General features: G+C 39.9%; 1 protein-coding gene across 3 annotated transcripts in view; it reads right to left on the bottom strand.

The window, feature by feature from the left end:
• AKT3 (AKT serine/threonine kinase 3) overlaps positions 1–8,400 on the bottom strand; it is a 395,398-nt gene extending 386,998 nt beyond the window's left edge. For all 3 annotated transcript variants that reach the window (XM_060307050.1, XM_060307115.2, XM_060307149.2), the window contains exon 1: positions 8,261–8,400. The gene's annotated coding sequence lies outside the window, so the exon portion shown is untranslated. The remainder of the gene's footprint in view (positions 1–8,260) is intronic.
• Positions 8,401–14,344: the final 5,944 nt, after the last annotated feature.

Here is a 14,344-nt window from a genome sequence, read left to right as displayed (position 1 = left end):
AATCAAAACATCATTTTAATTTGATTTATGTAACTTCCTGAAGAACTCAACATGGTCAACTGGCTACTTAATATGAAGCTAGATAACTGAAAGAGTTAACTCTTTATACAACATAAATAATTACAATTAACCCTTGAACAACATGGGTTTGAACTGTGCAGGTCCATTTATACATGGATTTTTTTTCAATAAATACAGTACCTGCATTTTCATTTTACAGATCTTTAAACTAAGTGTGGGGAAAAGTTTGTGTTCAATTAGAGACCACAATATGTAGAATCAAAAGAACTAAAGTTTGAATCCTTATTTTATCCACACTGTTTCAGCTTCCTGCCCTTGGATAAGTCATTTACCAATTCCTTTGTTTTCGAGACAGAGATAGCAGTAGGCAGATTTCTGACACTGGGGTTGGGATGAGGGAAGCAACCCACCCCAGTACTGGTCAAGAGTCAACTGTATAAAGGGAGTTAAATATTAGGGACACTAGTGCAAAATGAAGTCTTTAAAAGAACTGCACTTAGACCTTCTCTTTGGTAGTACTTACAGCAAGAGGCCTCACATCTATTAAGCCATTCTTGGTTTCTGACTATAAAATTGTATACTCTGGGTAAATGAAAATTCGTATCTTAATATCCTTGGGATTGGAAAGGTAAGAGATCAGCGACCAACACTTAGTAATAAACAAAAAATAATACACATCCAATAAACATATACAGAATATTTTCCTATTAAAATAATTTGTATTATAATACCCTTATATAAAACACTAGAAAAACAAAAGTATTTTCAAAATTGGTTCTATTTTTTTTTTAAGTGGACATTTCACTGAAAGAATCTTAAAGCTAGAAGGGACCCTCATTTTACAGTTGAGGAAACAGAAATCAAGACAGGTAAGTGACTTGCCCAATGTCATACAGCTACTTTATAAGAGAATCAAGACCACAAAAACAGGTACACACTTTCCACTAGCACTGCCTCTTCAAGACAAAACGATATATTGAAATATTCAGATCAACCCAAAATCAATGAATTCTATTTTATAAAGAAACTGTTTCCAAAAACTAGTTTTTTAGATAAAGATGTTTATCAGTGCCTAAACATTTAAACTTTTTAAATGTATATTAAATCAACAGGACAAAATTTATCATCTTCAATAGGGCCAGTGAACCAGGTACTACAGAGATGGCTTTATCCATTTTGCATCTTAAAATGTTACCAAATTCCACCCATATTCATAATTTTCAGCTTTAAAATTGCTCGGGTCACCTCTGGCTAAAATGATACATTATTTGAACACAATTTAAAAGACGTTCAAAGGTATACTACTCTAGGATTATGATCAATAAGCTAGAAATAAACGCTGTCTTTAGTACAGAACCAATGCTATCGACTCTCAAGCAGTAAACTATATTCTTTGATCTACTTTTCCTACAGTGGCAACACTCTTGCACCAAGTCAAATACACTCTCCCACTCAGTCTTCCATGTTACTAAAAACACTAATCTGCCAAATGATGAGCTGTACTTCAGGCATGTAATCTGCTTCCTAAGGTAGAGTCCTACAGTCCTAACTTCTTTAGAAATGTGTTCTATCCAATGAGCTGTAAGAAAGAAAATTTGGTATATTTTTCTTTTAAACCTATTGCGTTAAACATTCATTGCTGGGTAATCTAATTTTTCCCATTCTTATAAAAAATTTCATACAAAATTCTTAGTAGATTCAATTTATAATTCACACAAAGCAGTTACACTATAAGTATTTTCATACAAAATTGAGAATTTGATAATGATAATAATTACATTTGAATGTCATTTTACAATTTACAAAACATTTTCACATCTTTTACCTTATTCAATAGCATTATTATTTAGTAAAGCAATTTAATGCTGCCTGGCACATAAGAGATGCTCAACAAATATGGAATAAATGAATGAATGGATGAGTGAAAGAACAAAGATGCAGCTTTAGATACCTAATAAAGACGAAGCAAATTAATACTGTAAGTTGACAGAGAATGGTATGAAGCCATGGTAAAAACAAACCTAAACTTAAACATTATGGAAGCACCTACAAAAAAATAATTAAAGTTGAAACAAATATTCTTCCCTATTCATTAAAGTATGTTTCCTATTAATTTTAATGCCTAACACACATTAAAATTATCCTTTTTTCTCGACTTTTTGTTGAGATGGTCAAGTTTCAATTCCCAAACAAATCAGGCATCAACACTGCCCAAAATTATCCATTATGAGAGGAAAAAGGGAAAGAATAGGATATTTTCTTCATGATACTTTTAAGAATTTTTAAAAGATATCTGTTTACTTACAGCAGCCAACCATTCAATTTTAAGCAATAAAGTTCTTCAAACATCTGTTTAAAATATCATTCGCGCAACATTATATATATATATGTATATATATATATACACATATATGTTCATTCAGTCAATAAAGATGTATTGATTATCTACTCTGTGACAAGAACTATAATTGAGTATACAGGGGGCAAGCAAAACTAAGTATTTCAAAACTCTTTTCCAAATCTATAATACTTTGTTATCAAAGTGCTTTCACATATATTTTCTCATTTAACTCTGAAACAAATTTGTGCAGTAGCTATAACATCTACAATTTTGAACCTAAGAAGACAGTAACCAATCAATAACGATGACATTTCCTCACAGTTACCATAACAAGTTAGTGACAAGTAACTACTTCTTCTATCAGTTTGTTATGCTTGCTACAAAATAACACAATATGAGCTCTGAAAAACATGTACAACATTTGTGAATAGTTCTGAACATTTTTTTCTGTAAAAAATTATATTTCAGAAGTCCAGTAAAGCATGTTTTCAAACAAATTAAAAATTAAATATAACTACTGCATCACAAACGAAATTATAATAGAAGACTAAAAGTTAAGTTGACATAAAGTTAAAAAGCACCCCAAGCGATTCTATTTTATAAAGAGCAAAATTCATAGGTTAATAAAATCCTGTATGTTAATTTCTAAGTTAAAAGCCATGATACAAATCTATAATACAACCTTCTATAAACTACTATACATTTGGCTATAATTAATACTATGTAGAATATACTTGCTCTGCACCCACATTTTTTATATACTTTAGGTACGCTAGCCAAACTAAAGTAATGAAGAACTGATATCCAAATACAATAGAAAGTTGCTACTCTGAAAAACAATGATGGTCAAGGGTAACCATGGTGTAATTCTATGATATTTACTGATTTTAAAAAATAGGTGAGACTAATGTATGCCATAATAAATGCATAAGGCTAATGAAACTTTTAAAAGGATTTGAGGGAAAGGAAAAATAGTGGAGTGGAAGGGAAATTCAAGGTAACCTGATCGCCACTTCAAATAACTCTAAGCCAGTCTGTCCTTTTAAGAGTTATCCTGCTAAAAACATATCATATAGGGAAGTGAACCATACAAACTATACTTTGGATACCTTTCCTCTCTTCATACTACAATACACTTTGTGGATTTTCTTTCAACTCTTTCCATATAGATATCTTCACTGTTTCACACTATGGGAAAATACTTGAATAAGCAAAGGCAAGATTTCTAACTTTCATACAAAATATCAGTTATTCTAAATTGCCAATTCTTAAAAATCAGCTTTATAAACTTTGAAATATGCATATAAAACCATAAAGCATTTCCCCCCCTCTTCCCTACCCCTGTTTAGGGCATTTGCATGCCATTTCAACCAACACATCCATTATTAATCGAGTAAAAAAAAAAAACTCATGCTGGGTGATATATTTAATATTCTAATTTGAAACAACTAAGAAAATGCTTATTGGATTCTTCTGGCTCACCTAAACCACTGAACAAGCTCCTGACAAATTCACCCCTACATTTCTCATGTAAAATGTGGCTTGTCTCTATTTGAAAGCACTTATGTAACAACACATGGACAGGTTAAGGGTTGCTACTAAAACAATCTTAGTTGCACAGTTGGCCATATTTTTCCAATACACCTGTAAAATCCTTCTAAAATCTGACTCAGGGACCTCCCTGATTATAAAACAAAAAGAATACACACACACACAAATGTCATTAATCAGCCTGACAGATTTTACTCCTGATTAAACTGAAAGTTAACCAGTAGGTATGGAATCCTGTAACAAAGTTCATTACAATGGTGCATAAGAAAGAGCACAGGACAGGACAAGAAACTTGGGTCCCTATTCCCAACTCTGCCCGGCCCAGACTAATGCTGTATAAGGCCCTTTAATTCTCTGTGCCTCAGTTTCCTTAGCCATAAAAATAAAAGTATAGCATTAGATGAACTCTAAATAGCTCTTATTTATGGTTCTTCAAGTTTAAAGCTACTGAGTATCTATTTCACTTATAGATGGCATCTTAGGTGATAGTATCCTGATTATACACAGTTCCTGTCCTCAAAAGGTTAATATATAGTTGAGAAGATAAAACATTCAAACATCAATTCCACTCAGACAAAATTTGGACTAAATTCCACTACTGGCAAAAATACCATCTTCCTCCCCCTCTCATCCCCTAGACTCCCAAATATAGTCAGAGGCTTTTTCAATTAACATAGAGAAGAAAAATTCTCATTTGAAAATCTCCCAATGATTTCTTCCAATAATTTTTTTTTACTTTTCCCTCTGAATATTAGCAAAATATACCCACTTAAAAGTGTGAAATATCTGTAATTGGTGACAAATAAATATAAACAGAGTACTGAAAAGAACTAAAAACCAAATCTACAGGTCAAGAAGCATACACCAATTTACCTATCGACTACCATTTGGAGATTTCCTGGCAAAGGAAATGTTTACATCTAACATGTTCAAAGACTATGGTGCTACAATAAAACATGTAAACATCTGTGGCATTTAATTCAGCATTTGAAAGAAATGAAATTTTAGAAAAGTTACGGATCAGTCAATATGTTTTACTATATTATCTTGATTTCTGTGGAAATTATACTATACAAGTTTATTGAAATTTAGCATTGTCATTGTGAATTCTAATAATAGGTACAAACAGGTTAGGACAAACACTGAAAGAAAAAGTGTTTCAAAATTACTAAAGTTAAAATGAAACAAAATTTTACAATGCCAGAAAAAGTATTTTCTCCTGTGAAAATCACTTTCAAAAGTGTAACAGGCTATTGTGAAGATTAAATGCATTTATACACGTTAAGCACATATAACAGTACCTGGCACATGCAAGCGCTCATCAGGCACTGGCTAGCATTAACTCTAAATTGAATGTAGCTCTATCATACATAAAAGACCATGATAAAACATGTAAGTTAACATCAGATGATTCAGGCAACTACAGAAAAGTACATGGTGTACGAAAGGAACATTTAGAATTCTGATGCGCACTCTGAAACCTGGAGTAAAAGAGAAATTTTAAATAATTTAAATACTCTAACACAAATCTACAAAAATTAATCATGTGCATTGATTTATATTAACTTAAAAATAAAAATGCAAGTCAAATTACACGACTGATTTGGTCAAAATGAAATGATTTCTTTTTCTGTCTTGCATCTTATGTTAGTCATATATTTTTATGTTAAATATTTTTTAGTGCTTGAAACTTAATCTCACTATAAAGACTAGATCCTATCAAATCATGCTAAAAATCCAATTAACACATCATTAACAACTGCCTTATCTTCCCAAGGGTGAATTATAGTACTAAAAGATATAACAACAAAAGAAAGTATAGCCATCTTTTCATAAAAATAGGCAAAGTTTAAGTAAATTCTAAACTTCCACAAAATTAATTTGTAAAACCAGTTCCTCTTTTTAAAGAAAACTAAGTAGTTGAAAATTTCCATTGAATTTTTTGTAAGAATGTCTCATGTTTAAATAGAAAGCTAGAGTTTAAAAAACCTTAAATCCTTACTTTGCACAAGACTCTATGCTAAGTACATGTGTCCCATATGTTTAACGAAAACATGTTTAGATTTGCAGTGATTATGAAAATAAATTCACTGTCTGATAGTGGTGATCTTCTGGATGAAATGTAAATAGTAAAAGTTTTTAATCAAATCAGTCCCTACCACACAGTTCACACTCTAATATTTGTTGAATGAATGAATGAATGAAATCTTATTTAAAATATTTTACAGCCATTTAAGTTACATAAACAAAAACATCCAAAGCAATATTCTGACATACACAACTTAAACTAAGAGTCAAAGTAAAAATTAATTTTAAGTTGGAAAACAATTCACTAAAGTAATCATTACAGAACGGCTAAAAGTAGGAGACAAAATGAATACAAATAATAGTTTCAAAAATTTTTTGCAGAATTACTTTAGACATTATTTTTCAAACATTCTAAGAATACATACTGCAAATACACGGTACAAACATAAAACTAAAACTTTACATTCACCTAACTTCCAATGTTGCCTCATTCGTGTGATACATGCACTTCCCTCACTTTAAAATTAAAAGCTCAAACCAGTCAGATATTGGGATAAACCCTAGTGAGAAAAACAAAAAACAGGTCTTCAGATGCAATCTCACTGGTGAACTTTCAAAGTCAAGACTATGTATCGGCAAAGGAAAAAAAATCTACAGTCCTGACTTCTATCTTGCAAATAATTGTGCATCCTGTCATACACCTTAAAGCTAGTAATACTAATAAGTAGATATTCCAATAAAAGATGTTTTCACGTTTTAGACAACCACCTCCTGTAATATTCCTATTCATTTACACATATTTCGCCATGACAAGTTCTGAAGACACAGTTTCCTAAACCATCTTTATGGAATTCTTCCTCCTTTGGCTTTTTCAACTATTTTCCAACAATGCATAACCTAATTTAGTGACTTTCCATCAAAAACAAAGCCCAGTAGTTGTCTAATGATTTACAGTCCACTAAAAGATATTACATGACCATGCTTTACCAAAGATGGAACATATATCTAAATTGATGATTTGAGGCAGTTGCCAACGCATTAACTACAAAAAAAGGCACTATTCCACATTCTTTAGCTTCATGATGAACTAAAAAAGTGTGAACATTTTATTGACACCAGTAATTAATATAGATACCTGGGTTTCACTGTTGAATTTCTACTTGGAAACGTTATCCATTACAAACTACTGGGCTTTCAACCAATTACCACACTGGTGAAACGTGTTGGTTTTATTTTCATAACATTATTTGATGGAAGAAACGTGAGTATGTCAGCCTTGACTTATGGGTAAACATTTCCTCTGCTTTCAGAAGACAAACAGTAAATACCGGTATTGAAAACAGGGCCCCAAAGAAATTCAATCTAGCCTAACTGTAGATTCCCGGGAAATCCCAAACAAGGGGTGACCCCGCCTAGGAGTCAGGGTGAACACAGCAACCAGCTCCGCTTCAACTTTGGGCTCAGAAGGGCCCCACTAGCATCATGGCTGATGCAGACCGATGCGCAGGAGAAGGTGGACGAGGAAGAGGCTGGTTTGTTTACTTGCAGCCAGAGCCGCCGCCGCCGCCGCCGCCGCCGCCGCCGCCGCCGCCGCCGCCAGCAGCGACAGCATCACTGGATCCGCCAAAGCCAGCATCTTCCGTACATTTCTATTCTTAGCACACAACTCCGGAGCGGATCAAAACCCCACTACTATTAAAAACACAGACAAGCACGTTCCCCACCTCCCACACACCCCCACCCGACCAGGGCCGTCTCTTCCTGTGCGCCGGCGGCGGAGTTGGGGGGGGGCGGTGTGGAGAACAAGACCCCGGGGAGCCGTCGCATCCCTGCCTTCCCCCACCCACGCGCACACAGCCCCCTCCCCCACCCAAACGCCCTGACACAGGCGCTCCCCGCGTTACATAACCCCGCCGCCACCCCAGGCCGAGCGGGCCCCCTCCCCTAGCCGCCGGCCGGCGAGGAGGGTGAGCGGGCTGTATCGAGAGTGGCGCAGAGACCAGAGGCGCCGGGCCCGGGCGGCCCAGACCCGGACCGCATCGCTAGGCCAGGAACACCCTCCCCGGCCCCCGCGCACCGCCGCCTCAGCTTCCCTCAGCAAAGTGAGGGGTGCGGTCTGTCCGCGCCGGGCATCCCCGGCCTCCGCACCCGCATCCCAACCCCAGCCCCCTGCGACCCAGCCCCCGCCCACACCCCCGGCGCGGTGACAAGCCGGACACCCCCACCTCATTCACCCACCGCCACCCCCGCCCAAGGGGGGTCCGGAGGGAGAACAGGCGCGGCGGGGAGAGGGCAAGAGTGGGGGGCGGTGGCTGTTACCTGCAAAGGCGGCGGCGGCGGCCCCGCAGCTGCTCGGGCGGCGGCGGAGGATGGAGCCGGGGGGCGGGGGGAGGAGAGGGGGCGACTCGGGGGTCCCCCTCCCTCCTCCTCCCCTCCTGTCCTCCCCCCACCCCGCAGAGCCTCTGGCCCCCCTGGAGCCGGTGTGGCCGGCGGGAGGGCAGGCGGCGGGCTGCAGGGGAGGGAGGGAGGGAGCCGGCCTGGCCGCGGAGCTGGAGCGGGAGGAGGCGGAGGCGGAGGCGGCGGCGGCGGCAGCGGCGGCGGCGGCGGCGGCGGCGGGAGGAGGGAGGCGGCGGGGGGAGGGGGCGGAGACTCTACGTGGGAATCGGATCTCGGCTACAAATTCAATTCATCACCAGAAAACTCCGCTCGGGCGGGGGCCGGGTCGCGCCGGCGAGGCGAGGCGGCGGCGGGTGGAGGCTCTGGGCCCTGGCGGGCTGGCGCGGGTCGGGGGTCTGCGGCCTCCTCTCGGGCTGCGCCCCGCTGGGGGGCCCGCCGCCGCCTCCCCGCCCCCTCCTCCCTATGGGGCCGCCGCTGATCAGCTCTCGCTACCGCCGCCGCCGCAGGCTTGTTGTTGACTTTGAGGAAAACTCCTGACGTCAGGGGCTGGCGCACGGCGACTGGCGGGAGCTGTTTCCCCGCGTCCCCAGCCGGCCCGCCGCTTCTGCCCCCTCCCCGCGGGCCCCCGTCCGCGGGCTTCCCCGCGCCCCCAAGCCCGCGGCGGCCCGCGCCCCTTCTCCTCTCGCGAGAACACGCCCCCCCTCCCCCCCCCAGCCGAACCCGGGAGCGGGGCGTCGTTCCTGGGCGGGAAGTTGTGGGTTTTCCCCGCGCCCTCGTGGCGCGCTGCGGGCACCCGAGGCCCGGCAGGGGAGGCTCTTCTGCCTTCCGCGCGCAGCCAGGCCCGGGGCTTTTCCTCCCGCCCGCCGCAGCTCCAAGGAGGTCAAGCCGGGCGCGTGAGGGGCCCGGACCTGAGGCCCCAGAGATGGGCGGTGCCCTGTGGGGGCGCGCCCCGGAAAGCTTGGAGCCGGGCGGGAACCGACCCCACCCCTCTGCACCTCAGAGGTCAGTCCAGAGTCTGACACCGTTCCTGACTCCTAGGAGACCTTATCGTCCAGTCTAGAACACCTCTCTCGGAAGAGCCATCCTCCCTGGGCTTCCTGTAAGCAGTCACCACACATAGTGTACGGCTTGCATTAGCATCGTAATTCAACCTTAAAATTTCACACTTTTTAGAGACGGTAGTTTTCATTGACTTTAGGGAAGCCATGATGTATTGCACTCACTACGAAGAAGATAGATAGCATTTCTTTCTTTTGAAGTTCATGGCTTCTGAGGATATTTGCAATGGAAACAGTTTTTTTTTCAAAATGGCCAATTTTTTTTTTAACTATACATCATACTCCATAAAGTTATAAAAGAAGTTTACTTCTTCTGACACCATGTATTATTGCTTCTGGAACACTGAAAAAACCGTATTATTTCACCACGTGGCTCTAACCTTGATGGTGTACCTGTTATTTCTCCCAATGCAAGATTCTTGTTAGTGCTTTTAGCTTCTTTCTTTAGAAGAGTGATTCCTTCTGACGCGCACTTCCTACTCTTACCATGTCCTGACAACACTGGGATGGTAGTCATTCTTTTACACTATATCCCTGGTATTTATATAGGGAGTTGTATTTATATATCTATGTCCACACCTTTTATGAAATGCATATCTATTGGGATTGTGGACAGGGATATGAAACCTAATTAAAAAAGGAAGTGCTTTTTAAGTCGATTTTCTCCATTTGTAAGGGAAGCACTTCTCTGACCATTTCAGAACAAAATTTGCCATTTTAATATATACAATCCACCCGAGAGTAAAAGTCCTCAATTGCTGCTTTTCTCCGTCTTCCGTATTTCCCAGCGCGTCATGAACTGATTAATAAATATACACTGTCTCCTAATTCTATTTAGTTTATCTGTGTATAAAATATAATTTATTACCATAATTATCAGACCTCTAACAGTCCCTATTGGCAAAGTGATTCCGTTACAGATTTCTTGCTTGAGAGTAACAAAAATTGGTCAGATTTTTATTCTATAATAACCCAACCCACTTTTTATTTTTAAGAAAATAGTCACTATGACACCAGCGCTAAAAAGAGTGTCTCAAAAGCTCTTTTAAATACTTAACTCTGAGAGTGGTGATATTCTGAATTACCAGATATCTCTTACCAACTGCAATTTTCATTTGTTTCCAGTTTTAACATCAACATATTTGTGAGAACCAAATTTGTCTTATGAGCCATACTGCCTCAAAATATTTCTCCATCTCATCAGATTGTATTAAATCTTAACTGGATTAAACCCTAAAAGTAAATATTGTATAAACTACAATGTATTATATACTCTGGGCTTCATGTATTTGAAAAGTTGTAAACTTCTATTTCTTCTGTGTTTTGTACTTCTACTCTAGTAGTTTCATCAATTTCTGTAATAAAAGCATATCAGTTTTTATTATACAATTATTTATTATAGAACTATTATTTACTTAAGTACCATTGTTCTTTCTCTTAGACTGTGCCATCATGAATTTTGGAGAATCTGCCAATTGTGATATGATGGTACTTCATACACAGTGTATGCTAGAGATCTCTTCGTTGTCATCACTTTCCAGTAATATGGGCAGCAGGAACATGTTCATCCATGGGAATGTCCCTCCTAAATTTTGGAGACAAAGCCCTCATTCTTTATTAAGCCAGAAATTCTTAAGGCTAGTATCTCTCAGTAGTAGTTACTTATGCAGCTTAAGTATTCACTCTTCTTGACTACCAATGAATAAATTAGATAGAGAGCTATTTGTTAGTACTTCCACCATTTCTTGGGAGTAACTTAAACTAGAAGGTACATTTAGAATTTCAGGACATCAGGTAACAAAAATTAAGTTACTGCCTCTCTGCCTTTATAACAAGGGTATCTTGTCTCCAGTGTCCAGAACAGAACATGACACAAAGTATGCACAAAATGTGTTTGTTGGATAAATTAATGAATGAATGGGCAAATAACTCTTTGTGTCCTATGTGCAGTTTATACTGTACTCTCCTCTTGGGATGGCTTATTGGAAAGATCATGAACACACTTTGGAGACTTGGAGATCTGAGTTCAAATCCTCCCTCTGCAGAATTGAGGTCTCAGGCAAGTTTCTTAACTTTTCTAAGCTTTAATTTCCTCATTTGTGCAACGATGATTACAACTACTTCAACAGCTTATTATGAGAATTAAATGTGATGAAATATTAGATAGTATCTAAAACATAGTGAGCGATTAGCAAGCTAAAATTCCTTTACCATAAACATGAATATATTTGTTAACACTAGCTGCTACAACAAATAAATACAAAAATCTATCCTGGCACACAGCAATAGAAGTGTATTTCTCATCCATGTAAAGTTCAGAATGGCAGGCAAGTCTCCTCTAGGCATTTATAAGAATAAAGTTTCTTCCATGTTAGAGTTCTGATGCATTCAATACATAATCACAACATCAAGCTGGCAGAAAGGGGCAAAACATGGAGGATCACTCAAGGAAGGTTTTGTGCACATCACTTCCATTCCCATTCCACTGGCTAGAACACTCCCAAGCCACCAAACTACAAGGCAACCCATGAAATGGAGTCTAGCCCAGGAAGAAAAAGAAATTAGTTTGATGAACAGCCAACAGTCTCTGCCACAGTTGGTTTCTGAAATAACCATGCTAAGTCTATAGCTGTAATTAATGAATATTCTAAATGATTAATAGAGCAATTTCCAAAAGAACATAGTTTAAATCCAGGTATAAGTAGCAGAAGAGTAAGTTACAATAGTTATCGATACTGTCTTTTCTCTTTTTTACAGCTATCTTTCTTAAGGTATAGGTCTGTATTAGTAACATGAGAATACCTGAAGAACAGGTATGTCACTAATCTGTTGCCATGTGCAAAGGGGATACTTAAAGCTCTCTGGAAACCTCCCTCTTGTTTTATATTGGCAGACTTGTTTTCCTGCTGTGTTACTAGAGTGTGAATGAAAAATTTTTCATTCATATTGTCATGTTCTCTCTTAGATGGCTAAGTCTGTTAGCAACTTAAGCAATCTCTGGACATTATATTTAGTATTTCAGAACACTTGGGTCACAGAAAGTTACCACAATTAAATAACTGCTCGTGGAGAATTGACCTAGAATTCATGTTCTGATTCCAAAGCAACAAGCATACACATTATTATTCGGACTGCGGGTGAATAGAGGTATGCAATAATACTAATACCTACATATTTTAATCCCAGAGCCTCATTTTAGGATATAATTTTAACTTCCTGAGGTGGTGTGCATTTCCTGTTTCAGAACCTGCTCTGTGAGGACTCAACTTCTTAATACAACTGCTAGCAGTGAAATAATGACAGTAAATTTCCAACCCTCACCTAGGTAATTACCTCAACTCCTTCCTCAGTTATCTCATGTAAATACAGTTCTGTTCCAGAAAGTTTCCCCATCAATTTTAAAACACAACTTCTTCTACTAGTGAAGAAGTAATAAAGTACTAAAATACTTTCCGAGTCAACTGGAAAGCTTCAGATCTACACCTGACTTTTTTTTAACCCACTACAAAGTCCTTCAACTGTTGAATTTGTAATATTTCATTAAATAATACTAGTTTGCTTTTTATAGTAAGAGGAAATTCAGTATCAGAATTTTTCTATCGACCTTTAGTTCCTAGATAGAACTATGGCCACTTTCAGCTGCAAACACTATCTCAATCAGAAATTAGATTTTAAATTTGATTTAGAATTCAAGCCTTCTTTAGGCTGAAAGCCTGTATGGGGAAAACAGGCAAACTCAGCTTCTCTATTTCTCCATCTCGTTTTCCTCTTACCCCCACAAGTTAGTCTCTGGATGAAGGACAAAACAATTCTTATCTAGCTGGTAATGTTGTTATCCAGTTTTGCACTCTCTTGGCCTGACACACAGACCCCCCCATAGGATTTACAGGACCCAGTGCAAAACGGAAATGCTGGGTCCCTTGTTGCAAAATAATTAAGAATTTCAAGACAGCAAAGCAGAGGATTAATCAAAGTACAGGTCTCTGTGCACAGGTCTGCACAGGTCACTGGCCCATGAAGCTACTGATATGTGTTTAAGGTCGGCTCTCCAGGGTCTCTTTGGAGAGCTGCTTCTGGGCTTCTCTAATTGCAACCCCTACAATGTGGGTAATGCACCTTTCCTTTTAGCTGTCCACTCCTAATCACCCCTCAGCTCCTGTTTCCTCAGCCCTGTTGTATCCTCCCTACTGGAGTCCTTTCACCCTCTGGCAGAAGGTCTCCTAGGCAGGACTCAAGATGGCTCCAGCCAGCTCCTTCTCTCCCATGGGACTTCACCTGGTCCTTGGGAAATACTCACACATCCTTTGCCCTGTAGGCCATTCTCTCCCTCTTGATTCTGCCACAGAAACAGTTGGGCAACCTGCTTCCCAGTTTCTACAGAATCCCTTCATTGCAGGGAACAAACACATCCCAAGCTCTCACAAGATCCCACAGAAGCCCATGGAAGCCCCCTGGCATGAGCTGAAGAAGCATCCTCCATGCCCTCCCCACTGGAGTTGGTGAGTTCAACTTTCCCCAGTAAAATCCCTACACAAATCTCCTCTGTCTCAACTATTTTATATTCTTAAAGTGAATAAGAGCATTTGAGTTGCAGAATAGGCTTTGAACTATTTCCTTCATGATAGTTACCTAACTTGAAATTTCATACTTTTTTGTATTGGGGGATTTCAGTTAAAACTTCAGTTTTGGGCTTCCCTGGTGGCGCAGTGGTTGGGGGTCCGTCTGCCGATGCAGGGGACGCGGGTTCGTGCCCCGGTCCGGGGGATCCCACATGCCGCGGAGCGGCTGGGCCCGTGAGCCGTGGCCGCTGAGCCTGCGCGTCCGGAGCCTGTGCTCCGCAGCGGGAGAGGCCACAGCAGTGAGAGGCCCGCGTACCGCAAAAAAAAAAAAAAAAAACTTCAGTTTTAAATTCCTATTAAAAAGCATATTCTCTCTGTGGTATAAATAT

The sequence above is a fragment of the Globicephala melas genome, chromosome 1 (genome assembly GCF_963455315.2).
Source record: "Globicephala melas chromosome 1, mGloMel1.2, whole genome shotgun sequence".
NCBI classification, from domain to species: domain Eukaryota; kingdom Metazoa; phylum Chordata; class Mammalia; order Artiodactyla; family Delphinidae; genus Globicephala; species Globicephala melas.
This window is presented reverse-complemented; position numbering and strand designations above follow the sequence as displayed.